The 22,006-nt window shown below is 33.9% G+C and overlaps 1 pseudogene; it reads left to right on the plus strand.

Annotated features, from left to right (window-relative positions):
- Positions 1 to 423: 423 nt before the first annotated feature.
- On the plus strand, positions 424 to 3,759 carry LOC144372291 (RE1-silencing transcription factor pseudogene; annotated as a pseudogene).
- The last annotated feature ends 18,247 nt before the right edge of the window (positions 3,760 to 22,006 follow it).

Consider the following 22,006-nt stretch of genomic DNA (forward strand, 5'->3'; position numbering starts at 1 on the left):
AGCAATCATCCAGAAAAAACAGATGACAATTTTTGGCATAATTCCAGCCATCTTCCTTTTCCCCAGTCCCACTTTATAAACACTGTTTTTATTCTCAAGAAATATAAACTAAGCGCGCGAACGGCAGAGGGGGCGTGTCCCGCGGGCGCGCGCGGGCGGCGGAGGGGGCGTGTTCCGCAGGCGGGCGGCGGCGGCGCGGGCTGGTGCGCGGCACAGCGTCCTGTGCTGGAATGTGCCGCTCCCGCGAGCTCGCGGCGCAGCAGCAGGCCAAGCGCCGCCGAGGCCCCTGGCCCCAGACCCCGGCGGCAGCCCGGACGGCTGGGCGAGGGCTGGCGGCCTGAGCACTTTCTGCAGCCCCGCTCCTGGCCTTTAAGGGCCTACACAGCCCAAGCGCCCAACTTTTTCCACCCCTCCCCCCCCCCCTCCTAAAACTCCAACAACAAAGAAAAGTAGTCGGCGGAGGGGTGGTGACGCCGGGTCGCCAGTTCTCCCTCTACGAGGAAGACCGAATACAGTTATGGCTACCCAGGTGATGGGGCAGTCTTCTGGAGGAGGAGGGCTGTTCACTGGCAGTGGCAACATTGGCATGGCCTTGCCCAACGACATGTATGACTTGCATGACCTCTCCAAAGCTGAACTGGCTGCTCCTCAGCTTATCATGCTAGCAAACGTGGCCTTAACTGGGGAAGTGAATGGCAGCTGCTGTGATTACCTAGTTGGTGAAGAAAGACAGAGGGCAGAATTGATGCCTGTTGGGGATAACAACTTTTCAGATAGTGATGGAGAAGGACTTGAGGAATCTCCTGAAATAAAAGGTGAACCTAATGGACTCGAAAACATGGAGCTGAGAAGTTTGGAAGTCAATGTTGTAGAACCACAGACTGTATTTGAGGCATCAGCTGCTCCAGAAATTTACAGCTCAAATAAAGATCTTCCTAATGAAACACCTGGAGCAGAGGACAAATGCAAGAACTTGAAGACCAAAACCTTTCGCTGTAAGCCATGCCAATATGAAGCAGAATCTGAAGAACAATTTGTGCATCATATCAGAGTTCATAGTGCCAAGAAGTTTTTGTGGAAGAAAGTGCAGAGAAGCAAGCAAAAGCCAGAGAATCTGGCTCTTCCACTGCTGAAGAGGGAGATTTCTCTAAGGGCCCCATTCGCTGTGACCAATGTGTCTACAATACCAATAGATATGATCACTATACTGCGCACCTGAAACACCACACAAGAGCTGGAGATAACGAGCGAGTCTACAAGTGCATCATTTGCACTTACACAACAATAAGCGAGTATCACTGGAGGAAATACTTAAGAAACCATTTTCCAAGGAAAGTATACACATGTGGTAAATGCAACTATTTTTCAGACAGAAAAAACAATTATGTTCAGCACGTTCGAACTCATACAGGAGAACGCCCATATAAATGTGAACTTTGTCCTTATTCAAGTTCTCAGAAGACTCATCTAACTAGACATATGCGTACTCATTCAGGTGAGAAGCCATTTAAATGTGATCAGTGCAGTTATGTGGCCTCTAATCAACATGAAGTAACCCGCCATGCAAGACAGGTTCACAATGGGCCTAAATCTCCTAATTGCCCCCACTGTGACTACAAAACAGCAGATAGAAGCAACTTCAAAAAACATGTAGAGCTACATGTGGACCCACGGCAGTTTAATTGCCCTGTATGCGACTATGCAGCTTCCAAAAAGTGTAATCTACAGTATCATTTCAAATCTAAGCATCCTACTTGTCCTAATAAAACAATGGATGTGTCAAAAGTGAAATTAAAGAAAACCAAAAAGCGAGAGGCTGACTTACTTGATAACAGTACTACCAATGAAAAAACAGAAACAGAGCAAACGAAAATAAAGGGGGATGTAGCTGGAAAGAAAAATGAGAGGTCTGTAAAAGTGGAGAAAAAAGATAATGTTTCAAAAGAGAAAAAACTTTGTAGCAATGTTTCAATGATTCAGGTCACTACCAGAACTCGCAAGTCAGCAACAGAAGCTAAAGACCTGGATGTGCATACAAGAAATAATTCAGAAAAATCCTGTAAAGCCAAGAAAAGCAAAAAGAAGATGGAAACTGAAGCCCATTCCATGCATGATCCTGTGAATGATGAGGAATCTATGACAAAATAGAAAAGGAAGATAGAAGGTAAATCCAAAAATAGCCAGGAAGTACCAAAGGGTGATAACAAAATGGAGGAGAATAAAAAACAAAATACCTGCGTGAAGAAAAATACCAAGAAGAAAACCCTAAAAAATAAACAAAGTAAAAAAAGCAGCAAGCCTTCTCAGAAAGACACCTCTCAGAAGGAACCTGTTCAAAAGGAGACTAGTCAGAAGGGGCCTCTGCAGGTAGAGTTGCCTCTACCCATGGAACCTGTTCAAGTAGAGCCTGCTCACATGGAGGGGGTTCAGAAGGGGCCTGTTCAAGTAGAGCCTGCTCACATGGAGGTGTTTCAGAAGGGGCTTGTTCAAGTAGAGCCTGCTCAGGTGGAAGTGGTTCACCAGGAGTCTGCTCACATGGAGCTGATGCCTCCTATGGAGACTGTCCACATGGAGGAGGTTGTTCACAAGGGGCCTTCTCACGTGGAGTTGCCCCCTCCTGTGGAGTCTGCTCATATGGAAGAGGTTCAGAAGGGGCCTGCTGAGATGGAGCTGCCCTCTCCTATGGAATCTCCTCTTACAGAGGATGTTCAGAAGGGGCCTCTGCAGATAGAGTTGCCTCTTCCCATGGAACCTGTTCAGATGGGGCCTGTTAACATGGAGTCTGTTCAGATGGAAGTTGTTCAGAAGGAGACTGCTCAGATGGAGCTGTCTCCTCCCATAGATCCTCCTCTTCACAATGAGCCAATTCCCAAAAAGACTTCTCCCTGAAAAGATAACAGAAAGGAAAGGTCCAATATGCAGAGTGAAATGACACGTAAGGAGCAAGTCCTTATTGAAGTAGGCTTAGTGCCTGTTAAAGATATCCAGATTCTAAAGGAAAATAAAAGCACGCAGGAACTTTTGGCATCATCAACACCACTGCCAAAGGAAGACTTAAGAGAGGAGGAGTCAGAAGACCAAAAATTACTCTCAGAAGTTGAAGGAAACAAAGAAGATCCTTTTCTGAAAGTAGGAACAGAAGAAGCAGAGAAGAGTGTAGCCGATTCCTGTACCAAGGAATCTAGTACTAGTGTTTCATCTTCTGGACAAAAGTTGAATATGCCAGGGGGTGAAACTTTAGCTGATAAGCATCAGACTGACTCAGCTATGCTTTGTGAAGTGGAAATGGACCCTGATCATAACCCAGCAGAGAATCTCCCTGATAAAGACTCAGCAGTTGGAGAACCAGTTTCACTATTGCTTCTTCCCTCACCAATAGATGAACATGAAGCAGTGTCCCAAACTGTGCTGGCTTCACCTCCTGTTACTGTGACAGTAAATGAGTCTCAGGAAATTGATGAAGATGAAGGTATCCACAGTCATGACGGAAGTGACCTAAGTGACAACATGTCAGAGGGTAGTGATGATTCTGGATTGCATGGGGCTCATCCAGTTTCACAAGAAGCTAGTACAAAAGATGCAAAAGAAGCCTTGGCAGGCAAAGGGACTGGGGGAGATTTTGTTTGCATCTTCTGTGATCGTTCTTTTAGGAAAGAAAAAGATTACAGCAAACACCTCAATCGCCATTTGGTTAATGTGTATTTCCTTGAAAAAGCAGCTAAAGGGCAGGAGTAATTAAAGATTGGGACAAAGTTCCAGTTCTTAGTTTGTAAGAGCTATTAATTTTTATATTCATTTATAATAGTAGAAAAACCTTTTAAGATTGCTTTAATTAGTGTCGAGTATTGATTTTTAAGAAGCATCCTTTTCCTTAGGACTTCATATATACCTATTGATTGTTGTATAAATTTTAGCAAATCCAAGGGAGTTAGTGTACTAAAAACCAGCAGATACCTAAATCTATTTAGCTTATATGTTCAATTGAAACGAGAAGGCCATGATGATATAATAGCATTCTATTGCTTTGTCCATTTACAACTTGTCATTTTTTTTCTCCGTGTCTGTCTTCAATCACTTTAGTTTACTTTTCCTTTTTTATTTAGCTCTATAAAAATTGGCTTAATAGCAAATAACTTGAACAATTTGCCTGCTTTATATAAAGTTAGCACTTTAAGATTTCTTTAGAGATGAAAAAAGACATTTAAATTGAAGAAAAATTAGCCCAACAGTGGACATTGTATCAGTCCAGGTATTTACTTCCTGAGTTTTGATCAATATTTTGTGTTAATTGTCATAAAAACAGTCCACTGCACACTGAGGATGTTCAAGGAGTTGTTCCTGTCACTCTGAAGGGTTACACCATCATGGTGACAGACCCCAGAAAACTCTGGCTTCTATTCTATCAGTGTGGAGCTTAATCTCATTTGAGGTGCTTACTGCAGTTACAGGGGCCCCAGAGGTGTTACATTGGGTTTCCTGCAAGGTGAAGTCTGCAGCCAGGCCAAGGGTTGGTTGTTCAGTATCTCAAGCTCAGAAAGATGAATTGATTCTTGATGGACAGAAATTAGACTTGTTTCAAATTCATCTACTCTGATCCTACAAGCAACAACAGCAAAAAGCAGGATGTCAGAAAAGTACCTATGTTTCCGTAGAAAGGGCATTTGAGCAGCTGAAAAATAAGGTTCAAGAGCTGTCCAGCTACAGAAACAAGTTTTCAGATTATAAGGCCAATTCATGCTATTTTAATGAAGCAACTAAGGACTTCTAATTAAAAAAAGGAAAGGAAAGAAAAGTAAGGAGGAACCATGGAGTCTCTCAATACCCACAGTGTGTGCTAGTATTTTCTGGGACCAACTGTGAAGTTTGAACTTAATGTGTCACCATCACCACTGATTATCAAGTCTGGAGCTGACCAACTTAAAAATTTTATAAGAGTAGCAGCAGCATTAATGTAGTAAAATCGGTAAGAAGTAGGTGTGTTTTCTCAAAAAAAAACCAGATGTGTTTTCCAATTTCTCTATAAACTTAATATAAATAAAATGTTGATAAATTGATGTTTGTTATAATTTTGAAAGATAAGTAGATAATATTTTGAAACTTCAAAATATTGCTCCATCCTCCATGAACAGCACTGATCTTCTTCAGGTGAGCTTATTGGATGGGCAGATTCTGCACACTAAGCTGCAAGCTGTGAGGAGACTTAGACACAGTTTGCAGTGGGACACTTGGTGCCTAGTACACTATAGTAAGGAGTTCCAGAAAAATGTGTAGCTGTATCCTTCTGCTCTTTTGTAAAACATGGTAAGATGTGTGTATGCTGCTCATTATTTTTATGTTACACCTGGGCCTCACCATGTAGTTGAAGCATAGCAGTGCAGGCTCTTGCCTGTTACCAGGCAACTTCAACCAGTCTTGCACTGCTCCTCTTCACTCCAATTCAGCAAGACTACCTTCCTTGTGCCAAACTGAGTTGCTGAGGCTGGCTTTGATTTTGTGATCCTCCTGATTTATTCTCCTATTACTGTCATTTCAGGCCTGCACCATTATATCCAGTCACTAGTTTTTTTTTTTTTTTTTTTTTTTTTACATTACATACATGTGGCACAGAAACCACATTAGACCAAGGTAGTTAATAAAAAATTCATAAAGATATAAATTAACTAAAAGACCCCTTGAATATTTCTTAGTAACATGTCATATAAGCTGATTTTTAAATTTTGTTCACATGTGCACAGAAAAGCTCCATGAAGAATAAATATTTCAAAGACAATATTTTTGGTAGACATAGATTAGCTTATTCTAGGATATTTTGTACTATTCAAATATACAAATTGGTCATGTGGAGTAACTGAATTCAGAAACAGAAATAAAAGTGAAGAAATATTTTAAGTAATGCTATTTAGAAATCTGAATGTTTGAAAATTTTGCATAGAGTCACTTGAAAAATATTGTGTGACACAGTTGAGATATGCTTACAAAGGAGTGAGCGAGGTATGTAATGTAACTTTAAAGTGATGCTTCATCAGCAGAAAATTGGATATAGTATGAAAATCAGCAAATTAATGCCTGTAGATCAATCCAAAGCATGGACATATTTGTAAATAAAGGCACCTTTTTGACTTATTTGTTTCATTTTATAACTGCTAAGCATCAACCTCAGGGACTCTCATGCACACTCAATGTAGGCAATCACTATACTACTATTCTGGTAATAACTAGATTTGAAATGGGTCCACTCCCATTAATTTATTGTCTATTACATATTTCAGACAATAGAAACTGAAATGCATTAATTCCCAATTCCTAACATTAATAAAGTTATTATTTTCCAAAGTTATCTTTTATTCATATCTTATTACAGTTTTAAGATATTGGGGATTTTTTTTTTACAATATGTTAGGTTTTCAAAGTGAACAATTCTAAGATTAATAATAAAGAACTTTTAATATTTTTTGTACATACATCATTTATCTCTTTTCTTTTCTTAAATGTTTTTGTTTCCTATTTAAGGAGTTTTTGAATAGTGAATATTTATTTACTTACCTTTGAATATAAACAGCAATAATTAAATTAAAATTAAAAATTAATTTTTTAATTGCCTCAGGTTCAAGATTTTAATTGAAAAATTAAGTGTTCTGCCATCTGAAAATTTTTCTGTTTTCTGATTTGCAGAGTGGTGCTCATTTCTTTTCAACTTTCAGTGCGGTTTTAATTAGAAGTTCACACCAACATGCTTCTTCATCTATACTCCTCATTAAACTGTTGATTAGACATGAATTCTCTGAGAGGGATATCTTTAACTTCTGGATTTATATCTCTAGAATCTACTTTTCTTGTTATATAGATTCTCTTTACATATGTTCTAATTAGATTTTTTCCACTTCCATTCATTTGTATATCTTCTTGGGGACACATTTTCTCCAGACACTTAGCTTTCCAGGCAGAGAGCTGGGGGCTTCCATGAGAAGTACATAAATTATTCTGCAACCAGGTATCTGCACTGTAGGTTCTTTTGTGTTCATTAGTTTTTTTCTCTTACTCAGTGTGCCTAATTATCAAAACATGCCACCAGTTCTGTGTCATAGGAGACAGAAAAGAGTTCCCTTAAAATCCAGAATGTTGGAGCTATATTCTCCTCTTTTCTCTGACACCAAAAGGGAAAACCTGAGTCTTGGGCAGTTTATCCTGATCATACCAGTGTGTCAACTTTGGGGAAAAGCTGATCTGTGGGAAAGTCAAAAGTTTTCCTTCCCTATTCAGCGATGCTTTTCTTGGTTTTGCCCTCTATCTCCAGTTCTTATTAGTTTTACTGCAACTATTTGGCTGGGTATTACGGCTGTATATATACATTTATGTGTGGGTATAGGAAAGAGACATCATTTGTAAAGCTGTTTGTGGGGAGTCTAAACTCCATTCAGCCACTTGGGAATTCTTGATATTCAAAGTGGAAATGTTTCATTGATGAATGAGTAATTGTTACATGAATTTATGTGTATATGTGTTAAAAGTGAAATTCAATGGTAACTTTGGGAAAAGTAATTCATGGAGTTATGCAGGAAGAGAAAACCACAAGAGTGAGCTTCACAAATGAATGGGAGACTTGGGATATGTCTTAGGGTAGAGCTTTTCCTAGATTAGATCCAGAATATCACCAGAAAAAAAATAAAATAAAGTAAAACAAAAAATAAAAGGAAGTTGATTTTAATTCAGTGTATACAGACCCTCATTTTGGAAAACATTGTATCTATGTGAGATAATGAAAAATAATGTCTGTTCTTCTTTAACTGCAGTTTTCAATGTTTTCATAATAATCATATGAAACATTTTGAAAATTTTTAAAATTGCATATATGACACCAAAAATGCTATAAAATATATTAAGTAATGAACTCATAAAAAATTAATCTATAGTCAACTTAAAATTTTCTTTCTGATCTATTAGATAAGAAGAGTATTAGTTTTCTTATACTTAAAATAACAGAGGGCTAGGGATGTTGCTCAGTGGCAGAGAACTTTTCTAGCATGTGTGAGGCACTGGTTTTGATTCTCAGCACTGCATGTAAATAAATAAGTAAAATAAAGGTCCATCAACAATTAGTAATAATATTTTTAAAAAGATAACAGAATAAGTTTCAAGGGAAGATATGCAAAGTACTTATATTGAAATGACAAATTTAATAACAAAATATAGGAATGCAAATTTAGAAAGTATTCTTATTTCATAAACTGAATTGTACAAAAAGTCTTTGTATAAAAATGATGTAGTGCATATGAAGTGTATTGTGCATAGAAAAAAAAATGACATGCATGTAGGAAACCACTGAAGTTTCACTGCATTAGCAGCACATTGGACCAACAAATCAAGACCAAATCCAGCATGTAGCCTGTTTGGCAAATAAAATTTTTCTATTGTTTTTTTCTTTTGCCATGCTGAGATTTGTCCTCAGAGTTCATATATGCTCTACCACTGAGCCTCACCCACTTACCCTGTTATTGGAATGCCATCAGACATTTGATTATAATATATTGCAGATTTTAGGCTGTGACCACAGAGAGCTTCTGGTCCATGAAGCCTAAAGTCTTCATGATGTAGTCCTCTGAAGAATATTTTGCATATTCATTGATATGATTTTAATATCACTAAATATATTGACAGGTTGCTGGAACAGGTATCCCTATGAGCAATCCACCAGCAGTGTTAAGGTTAATTTGAGAGTCAAATATTTGAGCATTTATACACTGGTAATAAAAATTAAAATCTAATTATGAATACAATTTCTGTGACCAGGTAGAGAGCCAGTGTGGCAGGCAGCTTATCTCTGCAACTTGACAAGTTGTTAGAAATATTAGAACAAAATGAACTTAAGATGTGTTCACAAACTAAGTGCTTTAAATATGCTTTGTATTTGAACTAATACATATTCTCTAAATCTCACCTCATTGTCAAAAATTTTTACATACTATAGTACTTTACAGATGTAAAAAAAAAAGAATTCTTAAAGAATATTTAAACTATTTCTAATTATAAGAATATTCTTTAACATTCTTTACATGTGTATATGTAATTTATCAGTATAAATATTTTTATAAATTAATATATACATATTAAATCAGAATATATACAAAGGACCCTTTTTCATGTTTTTTATATGAAATATAAACATTTTGGGATGGGGTTGTGCCTCAGTGGCAGAGTGCTCACCTAGCATGTGTGAGGCACTGGATTTGATTCTCAGCACCGTGCATTAATAAAGAAAATCAAGGACAATTGACAAGTATAAAAATATTTAAAAAAATATATACATTTTTATATTATAAATATGATAAATGTCCTTAACATGAAAACCCCAAAGATAATAATGACAACCACCACAAATACTTGTCGGATATTTCTCCTCTAAAAAAAAAAATAGAACTTTTAGAAAAAATGGCTAATTTCAGCTCTGGAACAAGCAAATAAACAATGTGCTTGAAACATCTTTTTCTGAAAGACAGTCAAAAGTACTCCAGGATGAATGAGAACATATCAAAAAGATGTGTAATTATCTTGAAATGGCAGTTGCTGTCCATATCTGGAGCATGAGTACCAAAATGATAAGCTTTTTTATCTTGCCCACTTTTGGTTGGTTTTACTATATTTGTTTATGTAGAATAAATGAAAAAAATCATTTGGCTACCACCATAGTGATAATTTGACACAAGGAGGAATCATCAATGAAATATTAATTCTAGTGGGTGAAATATTAAGGACCAAACAGATATTTAAAAACTCTCAAAGTATTTCCACACAAAATATTTATGAAATATAAAGGGTAAATTAATACTATGTTCATCATGAACCAACTTGGCAGACACTACTTAACCAAATAATCATTCAACAATAACCAGTGATGGAACCAAGTAACATTGTATACCTCCATAATTTCTTATACCTGTGTGATTGAGGCCCCAAATATTTGCTTACTCTTAAGTAGAGGCTTACTCTAGATCCTAAAGATTCTTCACCATTACTAGAAGCTGATCATAATTTGTGACCATGTCTGTAAGTGCTGCCAGAATATGCTCTATTGTAAGAACTAAGCATTGTATGCATGATGGTCTTCCTCTAATGGCATAACCAAAATTCACTCATGAGAAAACATCATATGATCCTAAATTGAAGAAAAATCTACAGAAATCCTATTGACATACACCATTCAAATTCATAGGTGTCATGAACGGCTCAGAAATACTCAGGAACCATCCAGATTAATATTAATAATAATAATAATAATAATAGAAGGCCACTAGACACAGTAAAAAAATGATATTAAAATTTCCCCAAATTAGATTATTTTGGTTCAAAGACAACTGTTGAAATAATTGGCAGAATTTGAATAAGATTTGTAGAGTACACATTTATAATATATTTTCCCTATTTTGATCATTGAACCAGAGTTATAGAAGATAATTTCTCATTTTTAGAAAATGTGAGTATTTAGGAATAAAAAGACATCGTGTGCACCTTGCAAATGGTTCAGAGATAAAAACTGTTATTTTACCTATACTTATCTAGAAGTTGAGAAGAAGAAAACCAGTTAACAAAATTGTAACATTTGGGGAATGTTTCTTAGGAATTCTTTTCACTACTGTTTAAAATCTTCTATAAATCTGAGATTGTCAAAATAGAACATTTCTGGAAAAAATATTTTTTAAAAAATATTAACAAGTAATAGAATACTCAATAAAATAAACCATGAATCTGTATAGGTATAATAAATAATTAAATTTAGTGGTGAATGTTCAACAAAGATATTTATACTCTCAAACTATCTCCCAACAAAAAAAATTACAAAATAAAATTATGCAAATATCACATTAATGACCAATATTAACATCATCAGTAATAAGGATATTATAGGTCACATGATGTGATTCAAAGAGAAAATCATAGAATTATTTCTGTGATACTGTTGCCCAAAACCATGTAATCTAGTTCCAATCACAAAGAAACCAGAGAATCCATCTTAAGCACATTCTATGAGCTTTCTTCCTGAAAAGATTCAAGGTCATGAAAGTTAAGAAAAGACTAAGGAATATTTAAATCTGAAGGCATCCATAAAATACTACAATTAATTTCATTTCATGGCTCTGAATGAAATATTTTTTTATGAAGGAAATATAAGGCTACTAGAAAAACATGAAAATTACCTGAGGATTAAGTGGTTGAAGGCATTATAATAGGATATTTTTGTATTGATTTGAGAAATAGCGTTTGCTTATTTTTTTTTCTTTTTTCCCTTTATAAAAACTTGGAAAATAATACTAAAGTTGCAAGTTCTAATAGAAAGTACTTTTGTCCACTGAAGCATTTTAAAGTGAATTGCTAACATATGCCATCTTTCATGATATGTTTAGTATGACCTACAAGTCAGAACATAGTAGATAACAATATAAACATTATAAAACTGATATGATTATAAAACTGATATGATTAACAAGTATGCTGTTACTTGTTAATATTTGAAAAATTCATACTGAACGAAGATTGTATTGCAGTTACCTAGCATGTTCTGACTTGTAGAAAATACTAAAAATATCATTAATGATAGCATATTCTAGCAATTCAATTTAAAATGCTTCAGTAGACAAAAGTACTTTATATTAGAATCTGTAAATTTACTATTATTTCCCAAGATTGTATAAACAGAAAGAAAAGGCAAATGATATTTATAATATTCAAACACTGTTTCTTATTAGGAAAAATTGTTAAGTAAGTGCCTCAAATTAAAATTATAAAAATTTAAAGATTGTATGTTTGATGCAGTATACTAATTCTAATACATTTATACATTAGTGAATATAGTAACCAGCATACCAAAATAATGTTGCCTAATTCTCTAAACCCATATTCAGTGATACATTTTTTATATTAAAAATAATCCATCATTAATGTGATATTTAGATCTACCAAATTACTGTTGACCATTTGGTTGTTGAATTGAGCTTAAATGCAAGCATTTAGATAGTTTAAAAAAACATCTCAATAAAAACTGGTTTGCATTTCCACTTCAAATTTTATTACAGATGTAAATAATTTTCAGATTTTGAGAATTTCATCATTATATATGAGACACACATCCATTTCAATAAAGTTTTTGCATCATATAAATAAAAATACAATAAACAATTTAGATATTATATCAGCAGTCTGAAAAAAAAAAACAAAAGATTTGCCTTCATATATATTTTTTTTTCTTAAAATCTGTATATCCTTATGTTTCCAAAACTGTATCTCTTCTTGGTTCATTAGTGATTCTTAAGGCAGAAGCTCCCATGGTCAGGATTCAAAATTCTGCAGCAAGTGATAAGAAAAAAATTATATTTTTGTCTCAAAGATTTTATAAGTATGAATCAGTGAAGAAGTTGAGAACATTTCATTGTTTATAAGAATGAAAAATAGACATGACCACAATACAAAATTACTATGAAATGCAATATAACCAAATTTTTATACACAGTTATCATTATGACTGAGTATCAGGACTTTGGGTTTTCCACCCTTTATGCATAAATTTGAAAACCATATCCTAGGGTATTCTGGCAAGCACTGGGATGACAACATAGAGATGATAATGGACACACCTCAAAAGTCATATACCATAGCTTGAAAAGCAGGCAAGCAGGCAGATTGTACAGAGTCATTAGCATTATGACAGGAATAACACAGGATACTACTGGGACACTTAGAAGAAACTTTTGTGCAAAATTTGTGTCAGTGTTTGAGGTCCTTCAGTGAGAGTGATACATGAGTTAACACTTGAAATAAAAGGAGAAATTGTGACACAGGGGAAGAGGTGCATACAGACACCGAGATGAAAAAGAACACTTGTGGAATCACAGTGGCCCAGTATCACTAGATTCTAGAGAAAAGTGACAGTAAAGCAATTGAGATGAGACAGGCTGAGTAACCTGACAAAAATCCAGTTGATTTGGATATTTTGATTTTTGCCTACGAAAATTCATACTTTTATTGAGGGCAAAATGTAAACTTATGACAAAGTCATGACTAGGTATTTTAAATGCATGACTGTTACTAGGTCAGTCTGGGCTTTTGGCCATAAACCATAAATGGGTGAAGCCATTTTTTTTTCCACAGAAGAATGTCAGCGTATAGGCTGACAGTTTCATAGTGGGGCAGAAGTGGAAAAAAAAAAGCAGTTTCAAACTTAAGGTCTTTGATTTGGTGATTTTCAGACTTGGGAAAAATACATATCTCTTTAATTATAATTGATTTCTTCTCAGAAGTTATTACCAGGTAAGAATTTGTCATGTTATAGATGTGCATTGGTGAGAAATGTGTGAAAATACTTCCAACTCTTATATAAATATCACCATGTTGAGTGTTCTTTGTATAATAGCTGTTCTCTTACTAATTCCCAAAGTAGGGTCTAAAATATATTACTGAACATAGTAAATATGTTGTAGTGATAACAATAAGGTGACATTCAATGCCTTTACAATTTTGATGTGAAAACAAATTATTTTGGCTGACAGAATTCCCATTCCTGTCTTTCTCTTTTTCTATTCTATTTTTAAGGGAAATTATTTTAAACAAAAATTTTACTGGTGACTTTAATTATACATAATAGTGGAATTAATTATGAAATATTCACATATGCACATAAAATAATTTGATCACTCTTCCTCTCTAGTAATTTTATCTTCTCCTCTTTTCCCCTCACCTTTGAAGGCATTCTGCAGTGATTAAGGAGACATACCTTTGTATCTTGGTAGAAGAGTGGTTTTTTAAACTCTCTCATTAAGGCTAGCATGATATGGCAAATTAATGTTCCACAGAAAATGTACACTATTAGATTAAGTTTTAAATAAACTAGTTTATGAATAAGTAAAAGAAATTTACTATCTCTCAGAAATACTAAGGAGAGAGAGTTGCCTGCTCCCAAAAAATCTCCCTTTGCATTGGGTCTACATTCACACACAATTTATCATTGTTTTGTAATTGGTAAATTATCTCATTTTTCTGGTAAAAACTAATAAGAACAACTTATACTTGCATCTTGCATAACAACTAACTTTCATTCTCTTTTTGTGCATGGTCATCTAATTTCATGACTCTGAAGCACTTCAAACCTGATTCTCTCACTTTCTTCAGAAAGATATTCATGTAAGCTAAGAAACTAATATATATATATATATATATATATATATATATATATATATATATCAGCTATTAAATTACATTGTAATTTATGTATTAAAAATTATTTATTTCTGTCACAACTATTTAACTTCAGTGTTGTTTTATAAAGCTTATATTTGTTCTCCAGTGATTTTTTTAAGTGAAAATGCCAAATAAAAGAATCAGGTTGAGGCCACATTTAACATTGTTATGCATGGATTTACTCTGTATTAAGATGATCATCAAAACACCATGGAAGAATGGCATGATGCCACATGCCTGTAATTTCAGTGGCTTAAGAAGCTGAGACAGGAGGATCTCAAGTTCAAAGCCAGCTTCATCATGTGAGGTTCTAAGCAACTCAGTGAGACCCTGCCTTAAATAAAATACAAATACATCTGGGAATGTGGCTAAGTGGTTGAGTGCCCCTGGTTTCAATCCCTGGTACAAAAAAAAAAATGGAAGCTATAAACCAAGGTGCAATCAAATGGTTATTCTAACAACAATGGTACACAATAAAAGCAAGATGCTATCTTTAATTTGTTCATTTTCAAACAGATATTTTATTGATGCAATATTACCCCTGAATAAAAAAATTCTCAAATATTATAGAAATATCTTCAAATGGGTTCAAAATAGTTGAATATTGTATTTCTTATCAGCTCTTAAAAAATATAGCTCATCATTGTTGGAATAATATTTGACTCATTCAAAACAAGTCTTAGTATAAAGAAAATCACCTGGTTGTACTGAAGAGCTCATGTTACAAAATGCAACCCCTAATCCTAACCCTAAAAATAACCCAACCTAACCCAGGAAGTTGGGGATAGCACTAAGTGTGGAATAGTGGAATGAATCTGATCAATTTTTTTTCTGGATAGGAATATGAACATACCGCAGTGAAATTCACCTTCATGTGTATCCATAGTGTATAATTTTTAAAAAATTTTTAAAAATCTACAAATAACTGTAAGATCAGTAGAGTAGAAGTAAGAGAACACAGGGATGAAGCAAGGTAGATAAAGTGGAAGTACTGGTAACTGAATTAAAGCACTTGATATTTCATGCTTATGTCAAAATTAACCTCAATTTTATTTATATTTAAAAGCACTTTTTAAATTTTCATCAAATAAAAGAATAATTTTAAAACTTGTCATAAAAGTAAGTGGAAGGATTGTGGCCCAGTGGTAGATTACTTGCCTACACATGTGAGGCACTGGGTTCCATCCTCAGCACCATATAAAATAAATAAACAAAATGAAAGTATTGTGTCCATCTATAATTAAATAAAATATTTTTTAAAAAGAGTAGGTGGAAATTCTCAGTAAGTGAGCACAACACTTAAAAGAAACAGAACAAAGGAAGTGCATGCAATTATGGGTTTAAAATTTTTCTGAACCTATGTACATTTAATTGCATATTCAAACTTGCAATTAAAGCAATGTAGGTGAAAGAGAGACAGAAATCAGAGATGTATAACTTGGCAGATAACAATGCTGCCTTCTTGAATGACTCTCCTTGGAAGATTCTTGAGGAAGCCTTTAATATATTGGTATTTTAAAGATACATATAGCAGATAATGTATACATTATTTTAGTTGACTACCAAAGCCATTTTATTATGATGGATTCCTTAAATATATGCAACTAGAAAATTTTACTAAGACTAGAAAGATATATATTTAGTGAACCAGTTCAAGGACTTAAAGAATATTCCTTGAAGATTTTTTCAAGCATTTACTACCAGATAAGCATATTCTATTTATTACCTAGGTAAATTAAGCATTTGGCACTGAGACAATTCAGAGCAACAACCACTGGTGTAGAACAAGATAGCTGGGTTGGTGATCAAGATAGATTAAAGCTGCTGCCAAGAAATTTGGATCATGAGTTTGTTACCAGGGATTCAAGAGACTTCTGCCTAATTATTCTGTTATTTACAGGCCCCAAGACTGACCATGAAAATAGTTTTAATCACTCTGCAGGTTATACTTCTCTTCATCCCTGTGATTATTTTTCCTTCATCACAAGTATTATAATGTAGAGAGAAAAAATATATAGAACATTTTGTCTCTAGGTACATGTAAGGATAATATCAAAGATTAAAATACAAAGCAGTCAATTTATTAGGAATCAGAATGTGCTCAGAATGTAGTTATAGCAACACTGGACACTTAAAGTTTAAGTTATAATCTTTCAAAAATTGTGAAACTTGTTCATGTTTCTATGTAGATAAAGTTTTGTCACAATATAATTATCTGAATTACAAAACTTCAAAAATACTTACCTAAAAGTCTAATAGACCACATTACATATAGGAGAACACTAGGAGAAGAAAGCTTGATAGTTTGCTTCAAGATCTAAAACGCAAAGGTGGGTGAAAGATAAAAAACTTCCTAGTCTAATATTACAAAAGTACATTCATTTCCTAACATTACTTCCACAAATTATATGGTCTAGTTAGCTTTTGCATGCTACTGATCTCATGAACCTGTCTCAAAGTTATGCAGTATAGGCAAATTAAGGAGAATAATCTGCTCCCTTTCAGTCTAGGTTTTGACATACTTTTGGAATTTGGATTCTTCTATATAGAAGTGCCTATATTCTTTCAGTTGTATTTCTTAGAATATTCAGTTTGGATTCCAGATTGCTAATTCTGAGTTTCATCTGACTTCTTATTGAATCAAAATTAGTCTTTCTTTGTTCAGAAATTTCCACAACTACTGCTTGTGCCTAAAGAAAATAAAAAGAATATATTTTAGAAAATATTACAACACAAATAATTATTATGTATTTATTTCATTTAGTTCTGAGTCAAAAATTTAGACAGTAATTTTGAATCTGAAGAAAAAAGATATCAGACTTTTAACTTCTGTCATCAGTATCAATTACATAAAATAAGAACTAGTAATAATTGAGTTCTTTCTCTCCTCTTTTCCTTCCTCATTCCCTGCTCTCCTCCTCCTCATTTCTATCCCTCTCCCCTTTCCTGTCTCCTCCTGCTCCTTTCTATTATGAATGAAACCCAGGCCCTTGCAAAGGCTAAGCTAGCTATGTACCATTGAACAGTGCTCTCAGTCATGAATCATTATAATATTAGTACTTATATTATCTGAAAATTTAAAGAATAATAGAATCAATTCAAAATATAAAAGTTGAAAATTTTACCCTAACAATTCAAAAGTTTGTTATATTTCTGCATCACATTTTCTTCTTTTCTCCTCATAGTCTTATTTATGCCCACTATTATCAAATATGCAACAGTTATCTGATGAAAATCATTATTAAGATTGAATTAGCTATAAGAATGACACAAACTGAGGTATTTTATGGGAGTATCAATTGTTTTTTTTTCTCTTACAAATCTAAACAACAACTTTTGAAAAACAAGCCTCTACCTCAGAGCAAAGCATGTCCAAGGAAGGGGGTGTAACCTTTGTGCTTGGAAAGACTCACAGAGAACTCCTAGGAACATACCCTTGTTTATCTACAAATAAGAGGAGAGATCTGCTGGGCCAGGTTTTTCTGACTCAGTCAGGGTAGGTGGGGACCCATAGCAACCCCCCCCAGCAGCCACAGAGCAGCATGGGACCAGAAAAATACTTGGGATGCCAGATAACTCTCCCAGTAGTTTATGGTGGTTGAGAACATGTTGGGAAACCATATAGTTTAGAATGTAGACCCCTCGTGCCTAAACCAATCAGTTCAAATGAATTCCCCTCTTGCACTAACCAATCACCCCTACCCAACTTGTTCCCACCACTGAATGTGCTACTCATGTTTTAGAGTTGTTGTTTGATTTTCCCACGTTATGTGATGATTTGCTAAGAGATGCTATGATGTATGTGGGGTCCCTACCTTCCCCAAAGAGTGTATAAAACTGCTGCAAGCCCTGGGCTCGAGGGCTCTCAGTGTCACCTGTTGCTGTGTGCACGCTGAGGACCGAGGTAGCTCCCAATAAATATCTCTTTGCTGCTTATGTCAATCAGGGTGTCTGGTGGTCTTTTGGAGTTCCTGAATTCGAGCACAATACTTTTCCCAAGAGATGTAGAATACACATATAATGTATACAATTTACAATTAAATGAATCATAACACACTGCAGAAAAATAAGATAGCTTGTAAAACCAGAAGTACTTGTTTTTGCATCTCCTCTAAATTCCATCTTGCTCATTGTTCAATGTCACTTTCCCACCATACTCCTTGGCCTCATTCTACTCTAGTGCTCTGTGTGTGCCTTAAGAAGTTTATAACATCTCTTCCAACTTCTTTTGATTTCTCCCTTTTTTTCCAATGTATCTTGCATACTTTTCAAAATCAAAAAAAAATCTGCATAAAACAGTCATAATTTGCTTTCAAACATAAATGCTTTGAAGAGACAGTGTCCATCTTTGTAGTAAGATCATCTATCTGCATGGATAAAATAAGTATGGAATAACATAATATGAAAATAAGATATTTAAAATATTTGACCCAAACTCAAACAACAATTTTTACATAAACTCAATGGAAACAAAACATATTTCATACCAGCATTATGATGAGTATATTAAGTTTCTATAATATGATATATTAGCTTTTCAGTTGGTCAAGGATTGCAGATCTATAAATCCCTATTCTGGCTACCTAATAAATGTTGGGGAAATCAATATAGAAGATTTTTTCCAATACTAACAAATGTATGAACATTCTACAGATGAATTCACTATTGGATTAAATTAATTTAATTTTATATTTTATCACTGAAATACAATAAAAGTCTTGACAGGTCAAGTAACAAAAATTATTGGTTGATATAAAATAGTAATTTTGTTAAAAAAATTGGTTAGTAATATTTTCCATTCATCCTAGAATAGGTGTGAATATTAGATATTACTCTCATCTTGAGCAAATTTATTGCTCAATAAGATAATCACCATGCAAACACTGTTGGTGATAGAAAAGTCAGAGAAAGTGCATGAAAAAGAAAAATTTATTTTTATGTGAGCTCTGAATAAAATAGATTAAGTGAATAAAAACAGACAAGACAGAAAGCACAGCATGAATAAGACAGAGATATAGTAAAATCAGCACAATTCATGAAGACAACACCAACAGGCATGGTAATAAAAATATGTCAAAACATTAACTTGTAAATATATGTTCCCAGCCATGTACTATTGGTGTAGCCAAGAGGTGGAAGCATTTTAAAGTTCACCAGCTGATGACTGTCTCAGTGATATAGTCATAAAACAAGATTCTTCAGAGGATACCTGCAAACAGTATTCTAAGTCAAAGAAGCTTGTAAATAAGAAAGACCTACTGTTGTATAAATCTACTTGTATAAAATATCCATTACAGAGTAATTTTAGAGTTGGAACTATAATCCAATTTTCTCAACAAAATTCCCCAAAATCAAGAAGTAATATCAAGAATCAATTAATAGAGGCTGATAGTTCTGTGGTAGAGTGCTTGTCTAGCATGTGTGAGGCTTTGGGTTTGATCCTCAGCACCATTTATGAATAAATAAAGATACTGAGTCAATATGTAACTAAAAATATTTTTAAAAGAATCAACAAGGGGCTGAGACTGTAGCTCAGGGGTAGAGTGCTTGCCTTCCATGTGTGAGGAATTGGGTTTGATCCTCAGCACCCATTAAAATAAATAAGTTATTGTGGTCTATATACAACTATTTTTTTAAAGGATCAATAAATGGGTTTGTATCAAACTAAAATCTTTTTCACAGCAAAGGAAACCGTCAAGTATATGAACAGAGAGCCTACAGAATGTGAGAAAATCTTTGCCATGTGCACCTCAGATAAAACATTAATCTCCAAAATATACAAATAATTCAAATTATTTAACACCAAAAAAAAAACCAATAACAGCAAAACCCAAATAACCTAATCAATTAATGGGCAAAGGAACTGAAAAGGCACTTCACAGAAGAACATATGCAAATGGTCATCAGATATATGAAAAAAAATTGAATATCTCTAGCAATTAGAGAAATGCAAATGCTACTCTGAGATTCCATCTCACTCGGGTCAGAATGGCAATTTAGAAGAATACAAGTAATGACAAATGGTGGCGGCAGTGTGGAGAAAATGTTCACTTACACATTGCTGATGGGACTGTAAATTAGTGCAATCACTCTGGAAAGCAGTATGGAGAGTCCTCAGAAATCTTGGAATGTAATCTCCATTTGACCCACTTATCTAACTCATTGGTTTACACAAAAAAAATCCTTAAAATTATCATACTACAGTGACACAGCCACAACAATGTCTGTTGCAACTCAAATCACAACAGCTAAGCTATGAAACCAAACGAGGTGCACTTGAATGAATATATTTTTTAAAAATATGTCATATACCCACAATAGAATATGACTAAGCTGTGAGAAAAAATGAAATTGTGGCATTTGCCAGTAAATGAATAAAAATGGAGATTATCATCTAACTGGAATATACCAATCCCCCAAATCCAAATGCTGAAAGTGCTCTCTCATAAGTGGATGCTAACACACAGTAAAGAATGGGAGAGGAAAGAATAGAATTTCATTGGATTAGACAAATTGGATGGGAATGAGAATGGAGACAGGAAAAACAGTAGAATAAATCTGACATGACTTTCCTATATTCACATATGAATACATGACCAGTGTAAATCCACATTATGTACAAATATAAAATTGTGAAGTTATATTCCATGCATGTAAATGTCAAAATACAGTCTACTGTCATGCATATAGAAAAAGAAAAATAAATAGATAAATTACTATTGTTTACATTTATAAATTACTAAAAATATATTGGTGGATATCTAGAACTTTGGAAGTATGGGGATTAAAAAGATGATAGCTAAGAGGTTCCAGGTTTCTTTTCAAAACATGAAAATCTTCTAAAAATTAACTGTTTAAATGGTTATATAACTCTGTTAATGAACTAAGGGACACTGAATTTTAAATGTAAAATGGGTGAATTACATGTCATATGCATTACATATATCATAAAAATAAATATCTTTTAAGAGATCTAAGAAAAAAAATCCTTGGCTAACATTTTTTATTTTTTAGTTTGGATATCAATCCCAACATAATCAAATTTATTATATGCTTTCATATGTATCTAAAATAAAATTAAAAGAAACAGCCCAAGTTTTTCAAAAATTAAAAAAAAAACCTAAAACCTACCTGTATTTTGAGAAATGCATAAAAACCTTTTGTACACATTTAAAAAAATAATTTACTAAATTACCTGCAGGTTCTGTATAGATGCACAAAAATGAAAGTAAGAATAACAAAATTTTCTGAAACATTCTATTAAATAGTACCTCTGATTTAATTTTCCTTATTGTACCATGGAAGTAGAGATAGCATTAAAAGCTGCTGGGTTATAGAAAAATAGTGTCAGCTTTCCTGAGACAAGATATTTTAATAAAAGATGAAAGACTTTTAAGAAAAATATTCCAATGTACAATTTTAAATGTAAGGAAATAAGTGCAGTATAAAGATCCAAAATATAATAAAATCAATTATAATGAAAATATAAAGAAAGGTGTTCATTGAAATTACTATTCCAGAACATGTTTTATTACTTAAGTAGGAGTAGATTTACAGTTGACATGCTCAATTTTGTACATATTTGTCATTTGTCTTAATGTCTTTATTAATGTCTCTATCTTTTAAATTTATGTGAAAATGTGGTAAATATTCTAGTGAAACCTCTGATACATGCTGTAATTTCAGGGTACCAGCCAGTTGTTTTTCAAGATGTCTCACAACTAACTACCTAATATTTCTGTTAATGATTTTGTTACTCAGCTCACTTTAAAAATATATTAAT

This window comes from Ictidomys tridecemlineatus (genome assembly GCF_052094955.1).
Source record: "Ictidomys tridecemlineatus isolate mIctTri1 chromosome 12 unlocalized genomic scaffold, mIctTri1.hap1 SUPER_12_unloc_1, whole genome shotgun sequence".
In the NCBI taxonomy this organism is placed as follows: domain Eukaryota; kingdom Metazoa; phylum Chordata; class Mammalia; order Rodentia; family Sciuridae; genus Ictidomys; species Ictidomys tridecemlineatus.